The sequence below is a fragment of the Pongo pygmaeus genome, chromosome 15 (genome assembly GCF_028885625.2).
Source record: "Pongo pygmaeus isolate AG05252 chromosome 15, NHGRI_mPonPyg2-v2.0_pri, whole genome shotgun sequence".
NCBI lineage: Eukaryota > Metazoa > Chordata > Mammalia > Primates > Hominidae > Pongo > Pongo pygmaeus.
This window is the reverse complement of record NC_072388.2, coordinates 100008205-100032678: the sequence shown is the minus strand read 5'-3', so window position 1 is coordinate 100032678 and position 24474 is coordinate 100008205. Positions and strand designations below refer to the sequence as shown.

Here is a 24474-nt window from a genome sequence, read left to right as displayed (position 1 = left end):
ACAGCCATAGATTTTATTAGTGAATAAATCTTAAATTAAATGCAGTACAAAAATAAGATGAATTATTAATCAGATGTAAAAAATGAATAAAATGTCTTTCATCTTATTTTTAACCAAAATTGTGCTTAATTGGACTAACCATAATCTAAGTTTCATAACACATTCATATCATTGATCTACATACGCCTTAACTTTAAATAATTCAGTGAACATTAATGAAAAATTTACCCTAATTGACACGTTTTTGGACTGTTATTTACTTGTCTTTAGCTTCCTTATACACAAAGGTAACAGCCAAGATCTTCATCAGCAGAGACTGATTAAACCAACCATGGTCTTCATTGTGTGGAGTTGAATACAAATTTTCAAAAGAATGAACAGTACACATTTAGATTGACTTAAAAGACATTAGTTGTGTGATGTTAAATTCATCATAAAGTTGATTCAAATCCCATTTTTATCACTGACCCAAGAACTGCACTTATTTTTATTTCTTGATTTAACTATTAACTTTAAATAATACAATAAACACTGTTAAATTCATCACCCAAAACAAAAACTATGACTATGGCACACATCTGTCTATAGACACCTACCCACACAGGCAACCACTTAGATCGTCTTTTTCATTTAATAGACTCAACGTGTGTAGAAATGGATGAATTTAAATTCATGATTCATGGCATATTATCATCAATGGTAAATGCTTTACCCTACTTATATATTAATTCATTTATTGTTTTGATTTATGTTATGACGCATGGAATATTTTATTATACATTCATAAATACTAACACACACACACACACACACACACACACACACAGCAGTAAACTCCTGAAGAACCCACAGCAGGAAGCTTTTCATGTTCAATGTCTGTATTCCCACACCTATCCAGGAAGACAGCATCAGTAGTATAGACAAAGATTAATTTTCATTTTCATTTCTCACTCAGTTGTGTTATGCCCTCTTTTAAAAAATTAACTGTGACAAGGACATATTCTATTCACATATAAGAATTCAATATATACGAATTTACTTACATTATAGAAGAAGCTTGAATAATATTATGTCTCCATATGTCCATTATGCTATCCACAAGATTTAGAAACTAGATGCTTTTTTTAGTTTTTAATAAAACTCACTACAGAGTTGGATTTATAATAACTTTTCATAAGGAATATTCTCAAGTTGAAACATGCTCACTTATTTCCAATTAAATAACTGTTTCATCTATTATTTATTTATGCAATTTTCCCTCCTCTAAATAAAACCAATCAGTAAACAACCATCAACATCAAAAAATTATTTTGTGTCTTGCATACATCTGTCCACATACTCCTTCCAAAACAAGGCAACAACCTCTATCAATATATATCACTGGAATGCAGTGCTATAGAAGCACATAATAATAATCCATTCGTCATTACATACTCTCATAATTGGTCAATGTCAGGCTCTCCTTATATTTACCCATTTATGCAAAATTTATGCATTGATTTACTTATAAAATGGAATCTATACCAAAAAACTATGAACACCCATGATCAAGATACCTGAATATTCTGAACTTGTGTTATAAGCTCATTTCCCTAGAGGGAAAAATGGCAGCCTCTTTTTAAAATGGACCTCAGAGTTACAGATGGCTTTAATCAAAATTTTTGATTCAGACACCCTCCAATCTCATCACTGGTCCAGGCTTGGCACTCTTTTTCTTCATTCATGTATACCTTCATTTTCCCATGAATCACAAACTCTAAGAACAAGATCCTGGATATCACGACAATGCATCTCTAGGTTCAATTCCCACAAAGCTGTCAGACTAGATCTCAGTGCCACATGTGGAATAATCCACAAATCTTGCTCCAGATCAGTACTATCAACATGAATGGCCGATGACTGGGCTATGTTCATTTAATTTGCCTAATTTTAAAGGTGGTATAATGAACAATGAAAATCCACAATGGTATCCCCTACTAGAACACAAACAGCATGTTTCACCTTACAAGAGCTTCTCTTGAACAGTTAACAACCTGAATCTCTTCCAATATGGAAATGCTTAAATCAAGCATGGTGCAGAAATACTACAAAATATGAAACATTTCTGAAAATTAAATTCCTTCTACCTTTTTAAAAAATAAGTCTCTATTGTGCTGAAATGGGTCAGTCCTACTCCTTGGCCTACAACACATTCCTATTATTGGTTGTTACTTGATGTTTTTATTTTTGTGCATATGGCCTTTTGTTCCTTTCTTCAATAATCACACATGAACCAACCGCATAACCCACCAACAGAAACTCCATTACTAACATTGCTCCTTACCACAGAAGAAATCACCATGCTCTTCACCTTGGGAAAATGACCAAATCCAATCTCGTCTATTCTTTCTGGAGGAAAAGGCAGATTTTTATAAGAATAAAAAGTGTACATTTTTAAATCCATTTTTAAGTAGAAGTTAGTTCTCCATTACTGGATGGATCATAAACATTGGTTTGTGTCAAATTTTAATCATCAACCCAACAGTAGTTCTTTTTCTTGTATTGACGTAATTCTTAGCATGAAATAATACCATGAACATTTTTGAATCTACCACCCAACACTAAAAGAGCAATTTTCAATACCTGCCTAGGTATTCCTAGCATAAAGGGAAGACACATTTTTAATAAGGAAAATTTTTGCACTATAAGATGAATTTAAATTGTTGTTTTAAAACACAGTCTGACCAGTGGGCCACAGTTATTTTAATTCAAACTATTTACTGATTCATTTATTTACTCATCTATTTAATAACTCAAAAAATAATTTAATTATCTACTCTCTTTTCTAAAGAAAACTCAAAATGGTGAAGTCACCTGCTACCTAAAATTAAATACTATTACCTGCAACTGCTCATGTTAGCCCTGTATGCGCTGTTGGAACGTTCCTCAGTGATACGAATGTTCTCTATTGGCAATTCTGAAATGGTGGTCACTTGCAACATGTGACTTGGGGTGCGGCTAGTACGATTGAGGAACTGAATTTTTATTTTTAATTAATTTCCATTTAAATGTTAATATCAAAATATGTCTAGAGAGTGGGTCTTTACAACCCTTCCAAAGGAAGGAGGGTCCTGGACCTTTTTTGTTTAAGTAGACTTCAAGAGGATAGACAAGATTAATCACACCCCTTCATACATTACATATGCTTCTCACTAGTCCAGGATTTGCCCTCTTTTAAATAAGGGATGGAGATATAAAATGATTCTTTTACTCATAATAATAGTGCCACTATTCATGAATTCAAAGTACACTGGACAAAAACCCTTCATGACACTAGCATCTATTTATTCACTTATTACTCATAAAAGTCATAAAAATGCATCTGCATTTTTCTTTTTAAATAAAAATGAGCAAACATAAGAGGATTTTTGGTTATTACATTCAAATTTTCAATGTTCATCCTTAGACTTTCTCCACATTTCACAACCTAATCATTAGTATTTTAATGTTTATTATTAATTGTATTAAATTGTTTTTTATTATAAAAATTTATGTTAATGTATTTAGCATGATTTGTAATATTATTATTATTGAATATGAATATTAATTTTATTGGCTAATATTTATATTCAGTATTATTAAACTAAATACATCATTTAAGTATATGTTTTATCCCTTTCTAAATCAAACAAGACACTCAACCAGAAACTTGCCACTAACTCGGAACATTGAGTGCATATCTATCTATATGCTCTCAAAGGAGGAGCAGACTTATTTAAACTCAAAACATCATTAGCTCTTTTCATAATTGAATGAAATGAAGTCTTCCTTGTCTTTATTTCTATTTTTCTTTATCCATTCATTGATTTGCTTATAATACAATCTATACCCATTAACCAAAAAGGACCAAGAACATATTCCTTGAATATGTCTAACTTTCTCTCCAAGCACATTTCCCATAGATGCAATGGACCTCAGAGATACAGATAGGGTATAATCAGAATATTGGATTCAGATGCCCCACGCATACTCATCATTGATCCAGACTTGGTATTCTGTGCTTTAATTCAATTATACTGTTCTTGATTTAGGCATTGATTCACTAATAGTAAAATCACTATCCATGAATTAGAGGGCAAAAAGATCCTTGAAGAAGTAACTATGTCTGTAAGATTCATATTCCACAGAACTAGAGGACTGGCTCTCTCTGCAATGAGCCTCAGTATTGGAAAGGTGAATTAATTCATTCCACAAATTGCAACATGTCAATTCCATATATGCCATTAGTCCATGGTTGGGCTTTTTTCATTTAACATCCATATTTTTAAGATGTTACTATGGTTATATCATGGTATAACCACAAAGTTATACCACAGCTATAGGCAAGATTTTCCATTTTCTTATGTTCTTCCCTTAATTAGTTAACAGTCAATAACAATCACAATGGGGAAGTGTTTAAATCCACTATGGTACAAAAACAGCATATTAAGGCATTCTGAAAATGACAGAAATACCTTTCAACTTTTTGTCCTAATGAATTTGGTTGTGCTGAAATGGATTAATCATAATTCTTAATTCATAACACATTTCTACCATTGGTCCATGCATAACCACCTTTGACTCATTTATGTACGTAGCCTTTTATTCCTTTGAAATAATTCAATGAATAAACTTGATCAAGTTTCCCAAGAACATAAAATTTGATTTTTGCTTACATCGATCTCTTCTCTCCTGATTCACAGAGATAACAGCAAGATCTTCACCAGAAGACTATAATTAAATCAGGTAGAGTGCGTTCATTCTGCAGCATAAAACGCAAATTTTAAAAAGAATCAAATGCTGTATGTTTAGCTCTTTAAAATGAATCATAGCTGTGTAGTAAACAATCATAAACCTTGTTTTGTACCCTATTCTGAACACTTGAGAAGAGAAAGCACTTCTTTCTATTTATTAACTTACATAAATTGTTTTTGTCAAGATGAAATATCTCTCACCATGAAATTTTTTGTTTTAGATAATATAATAAACACTGTGAATCTAGTACAAAACTTGTCTGTTTGCTTAAGTAAAATTCCATAAAAGATTGAATTAATCATGAGTGTGGTCGTATACAGATCTCATCATCATTCCATGCTCTCCCTCTCTCAATTGCAGTTACTCAGTCAACTATTTATTTATGTAAATGTATTTCCTTTTCCTTAACAAAATGATCAACCAGCAACCTGCCTCAACACAGAACAAAAACATTCAGTCTTGTGCACAGATGACCATATGCACCTTACCAAAATGATAAGAGCCTTAACCACTAATTTATTGGGACTAAGAATCTCAAAATTGTTCCAATAATAACCCATGTTGCATTACATGCCTCAGTAGGTAAGTGCATGCATACCTTTCTTATTCTTCATTCATTGATAAAATTCTATATTCATGGACAAAGTTTATTATAATAATGTAATTCACACCCTCAAGCAACAAAAGGCCCATGAACAAGGTTCTATAGACTCATTTCCCATGAAGAATGAAGAGGTGTCTCTTTGTAATGGACCTCAGAGTTGCAGATGGGTTTAATCAAAATTGTTGTTTCAGAAACCCCATGACATTCATCACTGGTCCATGATGTGCATTTTTTTCATCTATTGATTAACCTATTGACTCACAAATAATGATACAATCAAAAATCCCCAAAACAAGATTATTAAATTTCAGGCTCTTGGCCCATAGAGCTACAGACTACATTTCTTAGGCCATGACACGTAAAGGTGCACATGTGAATTGGTCAACGCCCCTGCATGCTCTCAGTTCACATTCAGCATTCATTCTGATATAGCCCACTTCTATTTAATTCATATATATGTCAAAGATGGTCCGATAAAAAACAACGAAATCATCTATTTCCATATTCTTATGCGCTGCCCCAAAACGGATGTCAGCCAGGATCTCTACCCATAAGAGAATGTGTAAAATAACCATGGCATGAAATAAAGAATAATGTTGAGCTGCTCTGAGAATAAGTTAACTTTTGTCTTCTTTTGTAATCACCTCAGTTGTGATGATTTAGATTAAACATAATTCATGGTTCATTACACATTCCCATATTGGTCCATTTGGGGTGTTTTATTTATTTCATGTATGTAGACATTGATTCCTTTGAAATCCTTTAGCTAACACCCAAAAACAAACCATTCAAAGAAAGAACTTGAAATAAGGAACTTACTTATATTTGTCTCTATGCTCCTTACTCAGGATAACAGTTATTTCTTAAATTATTAAATCAGCTGGCCTATGTCCACTCTGGAGAGAAAAAGTCAGATTTAGAATAGATATAGGGTTTTCTCAATGGATGTTAGTCAAGCAGAACTAGATAACAATAAACCTTGGCTCAAAAACGCAATTTTTTCAGGCCAGTATTGAACATTTACTTTTAAATAGTATAATAGACACTATTGAATGCATCACCTAGCCCAAGAATAAGATCTATAATGATTATGAATACTTCTCTATATAAAAATCTGTTAAGTAGACATTACTTAATGGATTTCTGGCTGATGCAAACACTTTCCCTTTTCTTAATTAAAAAAAAAGCAAACTATAAAACCCAAAAAATTGTCTCAACTGCAGATACAATATGTTCCGTATAATAGGATTTTACCTCAGATTAATAATTATACTTGTTTTATTGCCAGTGTTAATATTTATAATACTTTTTCATTGTACTCAAAGAACAGTTCCATAAGTAGGCCTGTTAATCTTCTCTCATGTATACACATTTCTCTATTTATGCATTGAATTCACTTAAAATAATACATTCCATATCTTTGAACTACAAAAGCTCAGGAACAAGTTTTATTGAATTTTCCTAACTTCTATTAGGTAATTTCTACAGAGAATATCGGCTGGTTCTCATTCAATAACAGATCTCAGAGTTACACAGAGGGCTTAATCAAAAGTGTTGATTCAGACACCTCCACCAATACTCATCATTGATCCAGGCTAAGCATTCTATTTCTTCATTCATTTATACCTTGTTGAACTGACTCAGTCATTCATGGTTTCAGGAATAATAATTACATGATCAATATCCCTTAATGACACAAAACTGAGAACAAAAGGCTTTAACAGAACCAAGATCTGTTCATTACTCCCTTTCACGCAGAACAAATACACTAGATCATATTTCGTGATCAACCACGTTTACACATAGAGATTCATCAGCGACTCTGCTGCATTTAAATCTCATACTTACGATTGGTGTCTACCAGCTTCTCTTCCACTTGATTTGTCTACTCATTAATGTGATTGCAAACCATGGACCTACCATGTGAGCCCACAATTGAGCAAATTAATATATAATATCTCCCAAGGTACCTCTACCTCAAAAAGTCAACATCTTAAATGTCTGTCAGTGAAGGAATACGTTAAGCAACTATAGCAAAAACATTAAATGGGAATTTAAATTACTATGACAATATATGAAATGCTCTTCATTTATTTAACAATGGTCTTCAGTTGGGTTGGGTTGAATTAATCATAAAATTTTGTTGATGACACATTACAATCATAGGTCTATGACTGGCATTCCTTAATTTCATGTGTTATTTAACCATTTATTTTATTAAAATAATGTAGTGGGTTCCCATGAATGAATACCATCCAAGCCCAAAACAGCAATCTGATGTTTACTTACATCAGTCTTTCTGCTCCTTAGTCCACAAATAACAATAATGGTCTTCATGATTAGAGGATAATAAAACCAGCTACATGGTTTTCATTCTACAGAGAAAAATAAAGCCTTATTTTAAAAACATTTTAAAAGGCTCTTTTTAAAAATGTCTTTTTAAAAACATTTTTCTAAGAAATTACTTGGAAAGGACCATGTATGTATTCCAAAAACAATGAAAGAGCCTAGAGTTTTTCTTAGAATGTCTATCATGAAAAAAAAAAAACAAGAATCAGCGTTCTCATATCATAACATTTGTTCCTAATTGGTCCATGGTTTGCTGACTCTAAAATATAAACTGACACATAAAAGTGCACCTTCCTTCTCATATACAAAAGATCTCAGTATATCTGTGCTCTCACAGCACTGGACAAGAATATTTACATCTGTCTAGAGTCATTGCCCTCAGGAAGAATACACTATTTCTTTTTTTATTTGTTTAATAAAAATCCATTAAAAAATAGATTAATACACTCATCATTGGTCTCTGCTTGGTCTCAGTTAAGTGGTTATTTAACCAACTATTTACGTGATTAAAGATGCTTCATTTTCTTAATAAAATAGTCAGCAACCCACCACTAACACAGAACAAAAACTTTGACTCTTGCATACAAATGACCATATGCTCCTTACCAGAATGGCAGAAGCCTTGGGTATTAATTTATTGGGAGTCTCAGATAAGTTTTAATAATAATCCATGTTTCATTACATTCACTGATAATAAGTACATGACTTATGTTTCTTGTTTTACTCATTGATAAATTTTTAATTCATGGGCTGATTTTATAACAAAAATGCAATCCATCCCCAAGAACCACAAAGTCCAAGGAAAAGGTACCATAGGCTCACTTCCCAAAAAAGGAATAATACATGTCTCTTTGTAATGGACCTCAGAATTGCATATGGGTTTAATCAAAAATCCTGTTTCAGATACCCCATGGTACTCATCATTGGTCCAAGCACGTTTTTCTTCCTTTATATCATTCATTTATTATTCATTGGTTCATGAACAATAATATAATCACAAAATTCTAGGAATAAGATCTCCCCATTAGTGGCTCTCTCCCTGAAGACTAGGTCTCCTTTTACAATGGACCTCAGAGAACATGTGTGATTAATTAACATCCATGCTTCATACCAAATTCACAATCACCATTATTTCTTCTGTAGTCTTCTTTTAGTCAATTTGCCCATGTTTTAAAGATAGTGCAATGAAAAGTGATAAAACCACCATCTTCCAACACTGACAATGTCTTCCATATTCTCTCAGGCTGCCACACAAAGAGTTATCGGCCTGGACCATACCAATATGGAAAAGACTAAATCATTTGAGGTAGAAAATAAGATACAATGTTAAATAATTGTGAATATAAATGGTCTAACTACTATATTTTTATCACTTCAGTTGTGCCAAATCATATTAAACATATTTTCAGAACACATTTCCATCACTGGTCCATTCCTGGTTATTTTAATTTCTGTTATAGATATTGATTCCTTTGAAATACCACTAAACACTCCTGAACAAAGCATCCAAACCAAGGACATGAACTTGAGGTGTTAACTTACATTAGTATCTATATTCTTTACCCCACGGATCTAACTGCCAAGATTTTGTTTCTTAGAAAATGAATGTCATCTATCCTGTGGTTGTTACGTGGAAGAAAAGTAGACTTATCCTAGAAGAACAAGAAGAAATAAAAGGCATCTTTATAGGAAAAGAAGAGGTGAGATTGTCTCTATTTGCTGATGACATGATTTTATATACAGAAAATCCAAACTACCTCACAAAAAAAAAAGCGGTTAGAACTTATAAATGACTTTAGTAAAATTGCAGGATAGAAAATCATCAAAAAAATTCAGTAGTGACTATATTAATAAGTAATTAAATTAAAAGAAAATGAAGAAAATAAGCTCATTTACAACAGCACCAAAAATATTGTCTAAATTTAACCAAGATGGTGAAAGACCTGTATGCTGAAAACCATAAAACACTAGTGAAAGAAATTGAAGAAAACACAAATAAATGGAAATACACCCTGTGTTCATGGGTTGAAAGAACTAAGATTGTTAAAATGTCTATGCTACCTAAACGCATCTACAGGTTCAATTCAATTCCTATTAAAATTCCAATGTCATTTTTCATAGAAATAGGGGGAAAAATCCTTAAATCCATATAGAACCACAAAAGACACTGAATAGCCACATACAAAAAATCTTGGGCAAAAAGAACAAAGCTGGAGGCATTACAACCCCTGACTTCAAAATATATTATAAAGTGATTACAATCAAAACAGCATAATACTGGCATAAAAACAGATACATCAGCCAATGGAGCAGAATTAAAAGTTCATAAATAAACTCACACATTTACAATCAATTGATTTTGGACAAAGGTGCCGAGAGAACACAATGGGAAAAAGACAGTATCTTCAATAAATGGTTTTGGGAAAACTGGTTATCAACATGCAGAATGAAATTAGATCCTTATCTCACCCAATATACAAAAATCAACTCAAAATGGACTAAAAACTTCAACATAAAATCTGAAACTATAAAACTACTAGATGAAAAGCTCCACAACATTGGTCTAGACAATGATTTTTTAATAAGACCCCAAAAACACAGACAACAAAAGTAAAAATAGACAAGTAGAATGTCATCAAATTAAAAACCTTATGCCCAGCAAAGGAAACAATTAACAAAATGAAGAGACAACTTCCAGGTCAGGAAAACAAATCTGCAAACCATACATCTCATAGGGGTTAATAAACAAAATATATAAGGAACACAAACAATTCAATAGCAAGAAAACCCAATTTAAAAACAGACCCAGGATTTGGACAGATATTTTTCCAAAGAAGACATACTAATGGTCAACAGATATATAAAAAAATTATCAGTCACTCTAATCACTAGGGAAATGCAAATTAAAATCACAATGAGATATAATCTCTTATCTTTTAGAATGGCTTTCATCAAAAAAATGAAAGGTAACAAATGATGGCAAGGATGCAGAGAAAAGGGAACTCTTCTATATTGTTGGTAGGAATGTAATTTAGTACAGCCATTGTGGAAAAAGTTATGGAGGTTATGGATAGGAAAGTCCAATATTGTCAAGGTGTCAGTTCTTCCCAGCTTGATTCAATGCAATCCCAATAAAAACCCCAGCAAGTTATTTTGTGGATGTTGACAAAACTATCCTAAAATGTATATGGAGAGGCAAAAGACCCAGAATCGCCAACACAACATTGAAGAGAAGAACAGAGTTGGAGGACTGGCAATACCCATATTCAAAACTTACTACAAAGCTACAGTAATAGACAGTGTGGTATTGGAAAAAGAACAGGCAAATAGATCAATGGAACAGAATAGAAAGCCCAGAAATAGACTCACATAAATATAATCAACTGATCTTTGAACTTTCAAAATTTCTGCTCCATAAAGAAACTGTCAAGAAAATGAAAAGACAAGCAACAAATTAGGAGAAGGTATTTGCAAAAGACATATTGGATAAAGCACTGTTATACAAAATACACAAAATACTCTTAAAACTCAACAATAGGCTCGGCATGGTGGCTCCCAGCCCTTTGGGAGGCTGAGGTGGGCAGATCACGAGGTCAAGAGATTGAGACCACCCTGGCCAACATGGTGAAATCCCGTCTCTACTAAAAATACAAAAATTAGCTGGGCATGGTGACAGGCACTTGTAGTCTCAGCTACTTGGGAGGCTGAGGAGGAGAATCGCTTGAACCCGGGAAGTGGCGGTTGCAGTGAGCTGAGATCAGTGAGACTCCATCTCAAAAACAAACAAACAAACAAAAACACTCAACAATAAGAAAGTGATCAGATTTTTAAATGGGCCAAAGACTTTAACAGACACCTCACCAAAAAAGATATACAGGTGGCAAATAATCACATGAAAAGGTGCTCCACATCATATATTATTGGGAAAATGCAAATTAAAACAACAAGATACCACCACAGACCTATTAGAATGACCAAAATTCAGAACACTAACAACACCAAATGATGGCAAAAATGTGGATTCACAGGAACTCTCATTCATTACTAGTGGGAATGCAAAATCAACACAACCACATTGGAAGACAGTTTGGCAGTTTCTTCTACAACTAAACATAGTTTTACCATACAATCCAGCAATCATGCACCTTGGTATTTACCCATAGTTGAAAAATTATATCCACACAAAAACCTGCCCACACACGTTTATACCAGCTTTTTTCATAATTGCCAAAACTTGGAAGAAACCAAGATATCCTTCAGTAGGTGAATGGATAAATCAACTGTGGTAAACCTAGAAAATGGAATATTATTCAGCACTAAAAAAAAAAAAGAGTGACTAAGCTATGCATCAACATGGAAGAACCTTAAATGCAGAGTACTTGTGAAAGAAGCCAATCTGAAAAGGCCACATATTGTATGATTCCAACTGTATGACATTCTGGAAAAGGCAAAACTACAGAGACAATAAAAGATCAGTGGTTGCCAGGGGTTGGCAGGGGAGGGAGGGATGACTAGGCAGAGCACAGAGGATGTTTAGAGCATTGCAGTATTTTGTATGATACTATAATGGTGGATATATGTCATTATAAATTTGTCCAAACCCACCTAATGTACAACACCAAGAGTGCACCCTATTGTAAACTATGGACTTCGGGTGATTATGATATGCCAATGTAGGTTATAACAAAAGCACTACTCTAATGGGGTGGATGTTGATAATGGGGGAGGCTATACATGCAGAAGGACAAAGGGTATATGGGAAATAATCTCTGTACCTTCTGCTCAATTTTGCTGTGAACCCAAAATTACAGGCACAGTGGCTCACCCCTGTAATTCCAACACTTCGGGAGGCCCAGGCGGACAGATTGTCTGAGCTCAGGAGTTCAAGATGGTGAAACCCTGTCTCTACTAAAATACAAAAAATTAGCCAGGCATGGCAGTGTGTGCCTGTAATCCCAGCTACTCAGGAGGCTGAGGCAGGAGAACTGCTTGAACCCAGGAGGCGGAGGTTGCAGTGAGCCGAGATCGCACCACAGCACTCCAGCCTGGGCAACCTGACCTCTGATGCTTCAGCCTCCCAAAATGCTGAGACTACAGGTGTGAGCCACAGTGCCCAGCCTAATTTGTCCGTATTTTAAATGTGGCACAATAAATGACCACGAGCACACCATCTTACCCCACAGTAGGAACACTGACAATATAAACCATTGTCTACGTGCTGCCCTTAAACATTCAACAGATTGGCCGGGCGCCGTGGCTCACGCCTGTAATCTCAGCACTTCGGGAGGCCAAGGCAGACGTATCACAAGGTCAAGAGATCGAGACCATCCTGGCCAACATGGTGAAACCTTGTCTCCACTAAAAATACAAAAATTAGCTGGGCATGGTGGCGCGTGTCTGTAGTCCCAGCTACTCGGGAAGCTGAGGCAGGAGAATCACTTGAACCCAAGAAGTGGAGATTGCAGTGAGCCGAGATTGCACCACTGCACTCCAGCCTGGTGACAGAGAGAGACTCCATCTCCAAAAAAAAAAAAAAAAATATATATATATATATATATATATATGTTCAACAGATTAGGTCACTTGAGGAAATATAAATTAGCTGTGGTACAAAAATAAAATGGAATAATCCTCAACTCTAAAAGTCATTTAAAAACCCTCTAACTTATTTTCTTTAATGTTCTCAGTTGTGTCGAATGGAAATAGAATTTTGTTATTGTTTACAATCATTTCTATCACTGGGCAATGCAAAGAGCTTTTTTTTTTTTTTTTTTTTTTTGTGAGACGGAGTCTCACTCTGTTGCCAAGGCTGGAGTATAGTGGCGCGATCTTGGCCCAGAGCTTTTTTACTTTATTTAAATATGTGCCCATTTATTTCTCTAAAATAATAAAAAGCATCAACAAGCCCACACAAATCAAGAATATAAAAATTAACTTAAATCCATTCCTACACTTTTTACACACAGAAGTAAGACCCATAATTTTCACCACTGAAAAATAATTAAATCAGGTATGGTGCATCTATTGTGTAAAGTAAGAGCAGATTTAAGAAAGAACAGCCTACGTGCATTTAAATCTTTCAAGGGACATTTGTAGGACTGTACTAGATTAATTATAAACTCTTATTCACACCACATTTTAATCAGTGGCCCAAGAATGGACTGGAATATTATTTACTGATTTATCTGGCACCCAACACAAGAATAAAAGCTACTACAAGTATCCATCTATGTGTTTTCTACCCAGATGGTAAAAATCTAGAACTTTATTCCCAATAATGGATCTCATTTATACAGTACAGAATTAGGTAAATTTAACCACTTTTTTTAATGGTAAATTTTCACCAAAATAGTCCATGCTAGACTCTCCTTTATGTATTTCTTTATTCATTTGTTGTTTCACTTATTCATTTAGTAAGTATTCATGAACAATTATTTGTTTTTTCAGATAAAACACAGTATGATCAGCCCATCAACAACCCAGAATTATAATACAATTAAATGCAACTATACACATGAACCTGACCCCATGGGGGAAGAGCCTAGTTTTAGGTCTTTTGTTTTGCTTTTTCTTTATCTGAACATCAGTAAGATACTACAGGATAAATAATTCACACTTTTTTAACACATGCTCCTCTTCAGTCCATGTCGTACCTCAGTGGTTCTCATCTCAACTGGGGACAACGTTGCCCCCCACAGATGAAATTTGCCAAAGTCTGAAGAAATGTTTGATTGTCACACTGGGAGGAGGGTCAACATTGGCATCTACTGAGTAGAAGCCAATGAAGTTACTACACATCCTACAATATAGAAGACAATCCTGCACCATAGAGAATTACCCAAAATGTCAATAGAGCCAAAGTCAAGAAACACTGCTTTACCTTCCTCAAATAACTAAATACCTTCACTCCTGTGTATACATTCACTCATGATATCATCAATATCTGTGAACACACAGACTGCATCAGAAATATGAATGGCGTTAACACCTGTCATTTGCTCATTACTCCCAGACTAGATCATATTTTCTTGTGTTCATTAAGAAACAGCATCATCTAAATAATGCAGGACAAACAATACTGATTTCTAGGTACTTGTCTCTGTATATATATTCCTTACCCAAATAGGTATCAGATTTAATCAATTTATGTTGAAACTGAGTGCTTCAGAAGTGTGTTAATAATAGTAAATACATTATACATTCTCATAATTAGGCAACATATGGCTCTACTTGTCTTCCTTTATTTACATATTTGTTTCATTTTTCATTTACTAAATCTTTTCTATAGTAATACAATCCACACCTATGAACTTCAACCGCCTAGGAACAAAATCCCAAATAATTCTAACTTCTACTATAATATCATTTACCATATAGGTATTAACTAGGTCTCCTCTTGTAATGGACCTCAGAGTTACAGGGTTTAATCAAAATCATTGATTCAGACACCCCAGAATACTCATCATTGGTCTAGGCCTAGCATTCCTTTTTTATTCATTCATTCATACCTTTGTTTATTGTTTCACTCATTGAGTCACTAACAACAAAGCCAATAGACACAAATCAAAAAAATCTAAGAACAAGATCCTTGAATATTACTGAGATCTATAAGCTTATTTTCCATAGAAGTGATACTGTATTTTTTTAGAATGGATCTAAGCATTGTACAAATAATTAACTACACTTCCTTGCTTCATACCAATCTCACATTAATATTTCATCCAGATTTTCTTTTATTTAATTTGTCCATATTTTAAAGATAGTACATGAGGTAGCCAGCCTCCAAATGGCTCCCAAGGCCCATGTCTCCTGGTATGCATAGCCTTGTGTAGCTTCTTTCCATATTAAATCATGACTGCCTGTATTACCAATAGAATACTGTGGAAATGATGGTGTATGACTTCTGGAGCTAGATTATAAAATACATTGAGGGTTCCACATTTCTCTGTCTTAGATTGACTGCTCTAGGGGACCAACTGCCACGTTGTAAGGATACTCAAGCAGTCCTGAGGAAGAGTCTATTTGTGAAGAAACCGTGTCTTCCCACAATCAGCACCAACTTTCCAGCCATGTAAGTGAAGCAGACACTCTAGCACAGTGAAGCTTTCAGATGACTGCAACTCCACCTGACATCTTGCCTGCAACTTCACAAGAAACCCTAAGCCAAAACTGCCCCCAGTAAGCCTCTCCTGGATTCCTGCCACATAGAAACCATGAGAAATAACAAATGTTTATTGTCGTTTTAATCCATCAAATTGTTCAGTAATTCATTACACAGCAAAAGATAATAATACAATAGAATGAACAACTGTGAACCACCATCTTAACTCACAGTGAGGACACTGACACTATCTTCCTTTTCCTATCTGCTTCTCCCTAGGAGTGGATAGCCTTGATCTTTAACATTAAAGAAATGTGTGTAAATCAACCACGGCACAAAATAAAATACAATATTAAAAACCTCTGAAAATTAATAAAAGCCCTCCATCATTTGTAATGGACCTAAGTTGGGCTGCATTGGACTAATCATAAACTTTGGTTCACTTCCATTATTGGTTCTTGCATGGTATGCTTTTTATATATGTATATATTAGCCGTTTATTCTTCTAACATAATTTAGTGATGAACAAGCCACCTAAACCCAGGACATGAACTTTAACTATTATCTACAACAGTCTCTGAGCTCCTTAACCACAGAGGCAAAACACCAATATCTTTATTGTTATTAAATAATTAGCTGTGGCATGTTCATTGTGTGAAGGAAAACACACACTTTAGAAACAATGAAACAGCAAAGACTTCACTTCTTTTAGAAATTCTTTTAGATTAATCATAAACCTTGGTTCCTAACACATTCTCATTATTGACTCAAGAATAACCATACCTTTTATGTATGAATTTACTTACTGTTTAATTCTTAATATAATGAACTCTTAAATCCACCCAACACAAGAGTAATAAATGTAACCATTAACAACTATCCATCTGTATACTCCCTAACCACATAAACACCCAAACCTCATTAATCGTTTTTAAGGCACTGTATTTGAGCATTTCTGAGAGTGTGCCATGAAGCAGTGATCCAAGATTTACCTTAATTTAAGCATTTACTGACTCACTTGTGTTCTTTCTTTTATTTAATTACCCCGAAAATAATTTGATCATTTATTCATTTTTTTTAAAAAAAGAATAAAACCAAACAATAATCCAGAAGTGAAATACCATTTCATGCAACTGTTGACATGCACTTTGTCTAAAGTGGGATCCATGTAGATTTCTTTTATTTTTCATCTATAAAAACGGGTTAATTGTTATTTTTGTTTGATGACACTTTGGCCAATCCTCCATATTCTTTTAAATAATTGAAACACAAACTCATTTATACATTCACTTTTTACAATACATCAAAATGAATAAAAGCCAAGACGCTGGACAAGAACACTGACTAATATCTGTTTGTATGCTCACTGCCCAAAAATACAAATGGCTAGATCATTTTTGTTTTTTTAAATAATGTTCAGTGAACAGAATTGGATTAATAATACCTATGATCATATTCTCAATATTAGCCCACACCTGGCCTTCTTTCAATTAGGCAATTATTGGAACAATTACTTTTAATGTAAATGATTTGTTTCTTTTCTAAATAAAACCGACAACCCAACATCAATCCAAAATTACAACAGGCACTCTCATGAAATTAGATATGTCTTTTATGGAAAACAGTAAGGGAGACAATCTATTTATGTTATGAAACTCAGTGCTTCAGAAAATAAGAATAATTAGTAATAATCCTTGTTTCATTACAGACTTGCATAATTAGCCATCATTAATTTCTACATCTTTATTCTTGCATTGGTTCACTTCTCATACGGTTCACAGGCATGAAGAACTGAGAATCAGATCTTTGGCTATTGCTAACTTTTGCTGTAAGCCCCTTTCTGACAGAAGAAATAACTAGTTTCTTTTTTTTAATAAACCTCTGAGTTACAGAATCTAATCAAAATCTTTGATTCTTACAGCTCAGAATACTAATGATTGGCTATACTTGACATACTTTATGCATTATTTCTTTATTCACTGATTCATTAATAATAGTATAATCAATTCTCATGAATCAAAAAGCTCAAGAACAACATCTGTGAATACTAATGACTGTATATATGTCCATTGGCCAAGGAGCTAATAGATGAAGTCACTTTTTGCAACATATATGTGTGTGTTTGTATACATATATATACATATATGCACTTTTTGCACTTAAAAATTAATCAACATCCTTGTTTCATGTCAGCTCCATGCTACTCACTGGTCCATGGTTGGGCCCTTTTTCAAGTGCCAAATATGGTATAATAAATCACCAAGGAATCATAATCTTACTGCACAACTAGAACACTAACAATATTGTCCATCTTCCTATGTGCTCCTCCCTCAAGGAATTAATAGCCTAAATCTTTATCAATGGAGAGGTACTTAACTGAATCACCATGCAAAAATAAAACAGAATTTGAATCATCTCTGAAAATGAATGAAATACCCTGTATCTTTTGTATTGAATTTTACTAGTACTGAATCAGACTAATCATAAATCCCAATTCTGAAGATGTTCTCATCACTGGTCCATATTGGTGTTACCTAGTTTTATTTATTAATATATCCAGTTATTATTTTAATAAATTCAGGCGACACCCATGAACCAACCTCCCAATCCAAGAACAGTAAACACTAATTGTTACTTACATAAATCTCTTCTCTCCTTACCCACAGAAGCAAAAGGCAAGATCTTTAGCATTAAAGAATGATTAAATCAGTTCTTCACCATAATGTGCTCATTTGGTGAAGTAAAATACATACTTTCAAGAGAAAGAAAGACCCTACAGTTACACTTTTTAATGGAAATTTGTTTGGCAGTATTAGATTAATCATAAACTTGGGTCACCTCATCATTGCCCAAAAATGGCACTCCTTATTTATTGACTTGTGTAGTTTGGGCTTTTAAATAATACAATGAATATCAACATGAGAATAAGAGCCTATCTATCATAAATATCTGTCTACATACTCCCTATCCATAAATTTAACAGATAGGTGATCACTTTTAGAGGATCTCACTTGTGCAAAATTAGATAAATGTAAACCTTTGTTTTATGGCATATTCTCATCAATAATGCAGAATCTTTCCGATTTACATATCTAGTGATTCGTTTATTTACTCATATATACAATCATGCGTGGAATAAATTACATATCTGTTTTTCTAAAGAATTACTCCATGGAAATTTCAATGTGTGCTTTGCCCAAAGCAGGGGCAACCTGGAGCTCTATTTATCTGGACAACATTAGAGTATAACCAGAGTAATCATTATCTTTGGTTCATAACACATGTTCCTCATTGGCCCATGATTGGCCTTCTCTTAAATAATTGATCTAGATATGAATAACCTCCTTTATTCCCTTAGAACAACATATCAATAACAATGGACTCCAAGACAAAGGATAAGAACTGTCAATATCTGTCTACATGTTCATAGCCCATAGCTACAGCCAAAAAAAAACCTATTTTAATTTTCTTAAAAATAAAACTCACTAAATAATGTTGGATTAATTATAACCCTGGTCATATGACACATTCTCAATATTGGTTCATGTTTGGCCCTCTCTCAATAAAATATAGTAAACCCACCAGCAGCCCAGAACTGAAATATTCTATGATCTTTCTCTATGAACTTAACCCAAGTTAACCCAAGTAAGAAGCACCTAGATCCCACTTTCTCTCTATGGACATGAGTAGGGTAGAACGGGATTAGTCATCAGCTTTATTCCACATCATATGCTCCACACTGTCCAGAGTTGGCCCTTGAGATATAATTATATTCATTCCACTTAAAAAACAATATATAATTACCAGAGATCCTAGACTCTATACTTGAACTTGAACACAAAACAAAACAACCCATAGAAATAACCGACTCTATCCCTTGCCATTTTTGTTGTTTTTTATAAAATTCAGTGGATACAATTAGATCGATCATAACTGGTGTCATGTAACACATCCTCAAATTGGCACATATTTGCTCCTTTTCTATTACAGTCATGTAATCTTTTGTTTACGTAAATATTTTCCTTCTTAATAAGCTGACAGCTAGCAACCTCTTACCAATCCAGAATACCAATATGGACACTTAGATGCATCTGTCTATGTGCTTCTGTGTGTCTGGAGCTCCTATGTACTCCAAATGACAGCTTTTGCCTATGTATTATATTGAAATTCAGTATTCTACAAATATATTACTAGAAATACTTGTTTCATGACATGCTCTCATAAATCGTCCACAAATGACAGTCTTTATCTTCACTTACACATTTCTTTGTTAATGCATTCATTGATTCTCTTACATTCCCTACCTAGGAAGCACTAAAGCCCAAGAAACAGAACTTTTACTCTGAACTCCACTCCCTTACAGAGAAGAGCAAGGTCTCTTTCTAATGGACTTCAGAGTTTAGGGTTTAATCAAAATTAATGATTCATATGCCCCAGAACTATTCATCACTCACTTTTTCCTCGTGTATTTACTTATGCACTGTTTATTGATTATGCGTATTATTTCATTCATGGTTTCACCCACAAAATAATTTAATATCCATGAATCACAAAAACCCAAGAACAAGACCTCTGACTGCTGCAGAACGCTATTTCCAGGCTCGTTTCCCACAGAGCTGGTAGACGAGATCTCTTTTTAATTGGGCCTCAGACTATGCCTATAATTAATCAATAACCTTGCTTCCTACCCATCCCGTGTGCCACTGCTCTTTGCTCAATCGTCTTTCACTTAATTTACTCATAACTTAACAGCAGTACAATGAACAGCCTATCATCTCATTCCACAACTGGAACACTGGCAATTTGTTCCGTATTTGTAGGTGCTCCCTCCCCAACAATGTAAAAGCCTAGATCTTTATCAATAGAGAAATCTTCTTAAAATATGGTGCACAATAGAGTAGAATATTAAGCAACTGTGAAAATGAATACAACCCCCTCCAATTATGTTTGTAAGGGATTTCAGCTGTACCAAAATAAATTCATCTTTGTAAGGGACTTCAGCTGTACTAAAATGAATTCATTTTAACCTATGGTTCATTACATATTCCCAATATTTGTCCATGCATGGCATTGTTTAATTGGTTTTGATTTTATTATTTTATTTTTAATTGACAGATAAAATTATGTGTATTTATCGCGTACGACATGATGTTTTGAAGTATATATACATTGTCGGATGACTAACTCTAGCTAATTAATATAACCATTACTTCTCATAGTTGTCATTTTTGTGGTGAGAACACTTCACATCCACTCTCTCAGCATTTTTTAATTCTATTTATGTTTGTGGTAGCCATTCATTCCTTTGAATTAATTCCATGGACAACATGAATAGCCCCCTTCGAAGCAAGAACAAGAACTCTGTTACTTAATGTGCCTCTCTGCTTCTTATCCACATAAGTGACAGCCATGATCTCCATCACTGGATAACAAATAAGTCAGATCTGGCATACAGAATGTGGAGTAAAAACTAGATTTTAGAAAATTCAAGAAGCAGCACAGATTTAGATTTTTTAAAGGACCTAAGTCCTGTTATACCAAATTTATTAAAAAAAAAAAAAAACCCTCCAGTTTTTGTCAAATTCCCATCATTAGCCCAAGAATGGCCATGATTTTATTTATTGACTTCTTTAATTACTAATTTAGGCAATATAGTGAAAACTCCTGAACCTACGCCCTAAAAAAATAATAAAAACTATGCATGTTCCAAATTCTATCACTTAGGCCCCACCCACATAGGTAAGAAACAAGGTGATCTTTTTTATAGGTCTTCCTTGATTAGAATTGGATACATTTATGTTCCCATTTCTTAACACATTTTCACCAATGGTCTGTGTTTGATCCTAATTTATGAATCTATTCATTTATTTGTTTATTTTTTATTCACTCATGGAATAATTTGTTAGTATTCTTGTTTTCTTCAAGGAAAATGCAAAATGGCCTACAATATTATTACAAATAACTGACTCTATGTTCTTTATCCACAGTGTGCAGAACCCCATTCCCCTTTTATTTATATGAACATTTTTAATAATACATTAACTTTATTCATCTATGTTTGTCCTCTTTTAAATAATCCCTTTCATGCAATCAGTAGGACTGCTATACTCCAACAACAACCAAGCTAAGAATCAAATCAAAAACTCAATCCCTTTTACAGTAACTGCAACAAGAACAAAAAAGTGCTTAGGAATATACCTAACCAAAGAGGTGAAAGATCTCTACAGGGAAAACTACAAAACACTGCTGAAAGAAATCATAGATAACACAAACAAATGAAAACACATCCCACATTCATGCATGGATAGAATCAATATTGTGAAAATGGCCATACTGCCAAAAGGAATCTACAGATTCAATGCAATTACCATCCAAATACCATCATCATTCGTCACAGAACTAGAAAAAATAATCCTAAATTTCATATGGAACTGAAAAAGAGCCCACATAGCCAAAGCAATACTAAGCATAAAGACCAAATCTGGAGGCATTACATTGCCCAACTTCAAACTATACTAGAAAGCTATAGTCACCAAAACAGCATGATACTTGTATAAAAATAGGCACATAGACCAATGGAAAAGGAGAGAGAACCCAGAAATAAAACCAAACACTTACAGCCAACTGATCTTCAACAAAGCAAACAAAAACATAAAGTGGGAAAAGGACACCCTATTCAACAAATGCGGCTGGGATAATTGGCAAGCCACGTGTAGAAGAATAAAACTGGATCATCATCTCTCACACCTTAAACAAAAGCCAACTCAAAATGGATCAAAGACTTAAAATCTAAGACCTAAAACCATAAAAACTCTGCAATATAACATCGGAAAAACTCTTCTACTTATTGGCCTAGGCAAAGAGTTTATGATCAAGAACACAAAAACAAATGCAACAAAAACAAAAATAGATGTGACCTAATGAAACTAAAAAGCTTCTGCACAGCAAAAGAAATAATCAGCAGAGTAAACAGACACCCCTCAGAGTGGGAGAAAATATTTGCAAACTATGATCTGACAAAGGACTAATATTCAGAATCTACAAGGAATCCAAACAAATCAGCAAAAAAGCAAAAAACAAACAAAAAAAAACTATCAAAAAGTGGGCAAAGGACATGAATAGGCAATTCCCAAAAGAAGATATACAAATGTCCAAAAAAACCTATGAAAAAATGCTCAACATCACTAATCACAAATTAAAACCACAGTGGGATGCCACCTTAGTCTTGCAAGAAAGGACATAATTAAACTATCAAAAGTTAATCAATGTTGGCATGGATGTGGTGAAAAGGGAACACTTTTACACTGCTGGTGGGAATGCAAACTAGTACATCCAGTATGGAAAAAAGTATGGCGATTCCTTAAACAATTAAAAGTAGAACTACCATTTAACCCACCAATGCCACTACTGGGTATCTACCCAGAGGAAAAGAAGTCATTATATAAAAAAGACACTTGCACACACATGTTTATAGCAACACAATTCACAATTTCAAAAACATGAAATCAGCCTACATGCCCAACAACCTGCAAGTGGATAAGGAAAATGTGATACATATATATATATATACACAGACTGTGGAATACTACTCAGCCATAAAAGGAACAAAATAATGGCATTCACAGCAACCTGGATGGAATTGAAGAACATTATTCTCAGTGAATTAACTTAGGAATAAAACCAAACACTGTATGTTCTTACTTATAAGTGGGAGCTAAGCTATGAGGATGCAAAGGCATAATGACATAATAAACTTTGGGGACTCAGGGGAAGGCTGGTAGGGGATGAGGAATAAAAGACTACACATTGGGTACAGTGGACACTGCTCAAGTGACAGGTGCACCAACATCTCCGAAATCACCACTAAAGAACTTACCCATGTAAGCAAAAACCACCTGTTCCCCAAAAACTATTGAAATAAAAATAGAAAATTTTTTAAAAATTGCACAGTGATTAATATATAGTAAACAATTGTTAGCTATATTGCTAACATTTTTATTATTTTTTATTATTTTATTATTATAGTTTTATTTTGTCATTGCTATGAGGGAAGTATTGTTCTTGATGCTATAGAGAATAAAAAAGTATTCTGTCAATAAAAAATAAATAAGTAAATAAATAAATAATCCCTTCCTTCATTTACTTAGAATAATACCATCAAAATTTGTAAACCTACATACCCTGAACAAGAGCTCTAAATAACACTAACATCTGCCCACAAGCTCAACAGTTGGTCCCTGCTTGATCTTTCAATTAGGTAGTTCTGTAAGCAATTATTTATGTTTCCTTTTTTCCCTTTTCATATTAAAATACACGACAAAATTAACAGCTGGCAACCCAGAAACATACATCTGCCCATATGTTCCTAACCAATGTGGTAACAGCCTTGAACTACTTACTTACTAGAACTCAGCTTCTCAAAAATATTTAATAATAATTTATATCTCATTACATACTCTCATAATTGGTGCATATCCAGCCCTCTTTGGCTGAATTCATTGGTATGTGTCTTTATTTACTCATGCACTGATTTACTACTAATAATAGGATTCATATCAGATTCATATCAGATCTGCAAAATCCAAAGCACGAGATGCTTATATTACTCACTGCAGCTACAAGCTCATGTCCCACTGAGGCAGTAAAT

At 33.9% G+C, this 24474-nt stretch overlaps 1 long non-coding RNA gene and 6 other non-coding genes across 11 annotated transcripts in view; all 7 read right to left on the bottom strand.

Moving 5' to 3' along the window:
• Nucleotides 1-24474, bottom strand: part of LOC129012704 (uncharacterized) — a 73149-nt gene that overhangs the window by 14287 nt on the left and 34388 nt on the right. For 3 of the 5 annotated variants that reach the window (XR_008493686.2, XR_008493687.2, XR_010123790.1), the window contains 5 exons: nucleotides 9269-9378; nucleotides 7667-7752; nucleotides 6197-6273; nucleotides 4695-4780; nucleotides 2324-2388 (listed from right to left, as the gene is read on the bottom strand). This is a non-coding gene — a long non-coding RNA (uncharacterized LOC129012704). The remainder of the gene's footprint in view (nucleotides 1-2323; nucleotides 2389-4694; nucleotides 4781-6196; nucleotides 6274-7666; nucleotides 7753-9268; nucleotides 9379-24474) is intronic. The other 2 variants (XR_008493688.2, XR_008493689.2) reach the window with 1 other exon arrangement.
• On the bottom strand, nucleotides 1624-1697 carry LOC129013407 (small nucleolar RNA SNORD113/SNORD114 family). The gene has a single exon (XR_008493890.1). It is a non-coding gene; the product is annotated as a small nucleolar RNA SNORD113/SNORD114 family (small nucleolar RNA).
• LOC129013408 (small nucleolar RNA SNORD113/SNORD114 family) lies at nucleotides 3947-4023 on the bottom strand. Its single transcript, XR_008493891.1, has one exon. It is a non-coding gene; the product is annotated as a small nucleolar RNA SNORD113/SNORD114 family (small nucleolar RNA).
• On the bottom strand, nucleotides 5522-5596 carry LOC129013418 (small nucleolar RNA SNORD113/SNORD114 family). The gene has a single exon (XR_008493898.1). It is a non-coding gene; the product is annotated as a small nucleolar RNA SNORD113/SNORD114 family (small nucleolar RNA).
• LOC129013417 (small nucleolar RNA SNORD113/SNORD114 family) lies at nucleotides 6893-6970 on the bottom strand. Its single transcript, XR_008493897.1, has one exon. It is a non-coding gene; the product is annotated as a small nucleolar RNA SNORD113/SNORD114 family (small nucleolar RNA).
• Nucleotides 8583-8657, bottom strand: LOC129013420 (small nucleolar RNA SNORD113/SNORD114 family). Its single transcript, XR_008493900.1, has one exon. It is a non-coding gene; the product is annotated as a small nucleolar RNA SNORD113/SNORD114 family (small nucleolar RNA).
• Nucleotides 15128-15199, bottom strand: LOC129013416 (small nucleolar RNA SNORD113/SNORD114 family). The gene has a single exon (XR_008493896.1). It is a non-coding gene; the product is annotated as a small nucleolar RNA SNORD113/SNORD114 family (small nucleolar RNA).